This window comes from Oxyura jamaicensis, unplaced genomic scaffold (assembly GCF_011077185.1).
Source record: "Oxyura jamaicensis isolate SHBP4307 breed ruddy duck unplaced genomic scaffold, BPBGC_Ojam_1.0 oxyUn_random_OJ67781, whole genome shotgun sequence".
In the NCBI taxonomy this organism is placed as follows: domain Eukaryota; kingdom Metazoa; phylum Chordata; class Aves; order Anseriformes; family Anatidae; genus Oxyura; species Oxyura jamaicensis.
Genome location: NW_023308641.1, coordinates 1 through 2696, shown reverse-complemented (window position 1 = coordinate 2696; position 2696 = coordinate 1). Strand labels below are relative to the sequence as shown.

Genomic DNA, 2696 nt, shown 5'->3' with positions numbered 1-2696 from the left:
GGGGTAACTGGGAATCCCAGTAACAGGGCAACTGGGAGACCCGGTAAGGTGGGACTGGGGGAACTGGGAGCCCCAGTAGGAGGGGACTGGGAGGCCCAGTAACATGGAAATGGGGTCCTTCGGCCTCCCAGTAAGGGGGAACTGGGGGAACTGGGAGCCCCAGTAAGAGGGAACTGGGGGAACTGGGAGGCCCAGTAACACAGTAACTGGGAATCCCAATCAGAGGGCAACTGGGAGACCTGGTAAGAGGGAACTGGGGGAACTGGGAGCCCCAGTAAGAGGGCAACTGGGAGCCCCAGTAACATGGGAACTGGGGGAACTGGGAGCCCCAGTAAGAAGGGACTGGGGTTACTGGGAGCCCCAGTAAGAAGGGACTGGGAATCCCAGTAACAGGGCAACTGGGAGACCCAGTAAGGTGGGACTGGGAGAACTGGGAGCCCCAGTAAGAGGGAACTGGGGGAACTGGGAGCCCAGTAAGAGGGAACTGGGGGAACTGGGAGCCCCAGTAACATGGGAACTGGGGGAACTGGGAGGCCCAGTAGCAGAGTAACTGGGGTAACTGGGAATCCCTGTAAGAGGAAACTGGGGGAACTGGGAGCCCCAGTAGGAGGGGACTGGGGGAACTGGGAGCCCCAGTAAGAGGGGACTGGGGGAACTGGGAGCCCCAGTAAGAGGGGACTGGGGGAACTGGGAGCCCCAGTAAGAGGGAACTGGGGTCCTTCAGCCTCCCAGTAAGAGGGAACTGGGGTTACTGGGAGGCCCAGTAACACAGTAACTGGGAATCCCAGTAAGAGGGCAACTGGGAGACCTGGTAAGAGGGAACTGGGGGAACTGGGAGCCCCAGTAACATGGGAATGGGGTCCTTCGGCCTCCCAGTAAGGGGGAACTGGGGGAACTGGGAGCCCTAGTAACAGTGTAACTGGGAATCCCAGTAAGAGGGCAACTGGGAGGCCCAGTAACATGTGAACTGGGGGAACTGGGAGGCCCAGTAAGAGGGAACTGGGGGAACTGGGAAGCCCAGTAACAGGGTAACTGGGAGACCCAGTAAGAGAGGACTGGGGGAACTGGGAGCCCCAGTAAGAGGGAACTGGGGTTACTGGGAGGCCCAGTAGCACAGTAACTGGGAATCCCAGTAAGAGGGCAACTGGGAGCCCCAGTAACATGGGAACTGGGGGAACTGGGAGCCCCAGTAAGAGGGGACTGGGGGAACTGGGAGCCCCAGTAATGGGGTAACTGGGAATCCCAGTAACAGGGCAACTGGGAGACCCGGTAAGGTGGGACTGGGGGAACTGGGAGGCCCAGTAAGAGGGAACTGGGGTCCCTGGGCCTCCCAGTAAGGGGGAACTGGGGCAACTGGGAGCCCAGTAAGAGGGGAATGGGGTCCTTGGGCCTCCCAGTAAGGGAGCACTGGGCTAACTGGGAGCCCCAGTAAGAGGGGACTGGGAATCCCAGTAAGAGGGTAACTGGGAGCCCCAGTAAGAGGGGACTGGAGGAACTGGGAGCCCCAGTAAGAGGGAACTGGGAGGCCCAGTAACATGAGAACTGGGGGAACTGGGAGCCCAGTAAGAGGGGACTGGGGGAACTGGGAGGCCCAGTAAGGTGGGAATGGGGTCCTTCGGCCTCCCAGTAAGGGGGAACTGGGCTAACTGGGAGCCCCAGTAAGGGGGAACTGGGGTTACTGGGAGGCCCAGTAGCACAGTAACTGGGAATCCCAATCAGAGGGCAACTGGGACACCTGGTAAGAGGGAACTGGGGGAACTGGGAGCCCCAGTAACATGGGAATGGGGTCCTTTGGCCTCCCAGTAAGGGGGAACTGGGGTTACTGGGAGCCCCAGTAAGAGGGGACTGGAGGAACTGGGAGGCCCAGTAACATGGTTACTGGGAATCCCAATAAGAGGGCAACTGGGAGCCCCAGTAACATGGGAACTGGGGGAACTGGGAGCCCAGTAAGAGGGAACTGGGGGAACTGGGAGCCCCAGTAAGGGAGAACTGGGGGAACTGGGAGCCCCAGTAGCACAGTAACTGGGAATCCCAGTAAAAGGGCAACTGGGAGGCCCAGTAACATGGGAAGTAGGGTAACTGGGAGCCCAGTAAGAGGGGACTGGGGGAACTGGGAGGCCCATTAGGAGGGGATTGGGGTCCTTCCGCCTCCCAGCAAGAGGGAACTGGGGTTACTGGGAGCCCCAGTAGCACAGTAACTGGGAATCCCAATCAGAGGGCAACTGGGAGACCTGGTAAGAGGGAACTGGGGGAACTGGGAGCCCCAGTAAGAGGGTAACTGGGAGCCCCAGTAACATGGGAATGGAGTCCTTCGGCCTCCCAGTAAGGGGGAACTGGGGTTACTGGGAGCCCCAGTAAGAGGGTAACTGGGAGCCCCAGTAAGAGGGGACTGGAGGAACTGGGAGACCCAGTAACATGGGAACTGGGAATCCCAGTAAGAGGGCAACTGGGAGGCCCAGTAACATGGGAACTGGGGGAACTGGGAGCCCCAGTAAGAGGGAACTGGGGGAACTGGGAGGCCCAGTAACATGGGAATGGGGTCCTTGGGCTTCCCAGTAAGGGGGAACTGGGGGAACTGGGAGCCCCACTAATATGGGAATTGGGTCCTTGGGCCTCCCAGTAAGGGGGCACTGGGCTAACTGGGAGCCCCAGTAAGAGCCAAACGCGGCCTAACTGGGCTCCCAGTACGGCCTAAC

The 2696-nt window shown here is 59.9% G+C and overlaps 1 long non-coding RNA gene across 1 annotated transcript; it reads right to left on the bottom strand.

Annotated features, from left to right (window-relative positions):
• Nucleotides 1-252: 252 nt before the first annotated feature.
• Nucleotides 253-1311, bottom strand: LOC118159150. Its single transcript, XR_004747027.1, has 3 exons — nt 1042-1311; nt 744-808; nt 253-286 (listed from the first exon to the last, which is right to left on the bottom strand). It is a non-coding gene; the product is annotated as an uncharacterized LOC118159150 (long non-coding RNA).
• Nucleotides 1312-2696: the final 1385 nt, after the last annotated feature.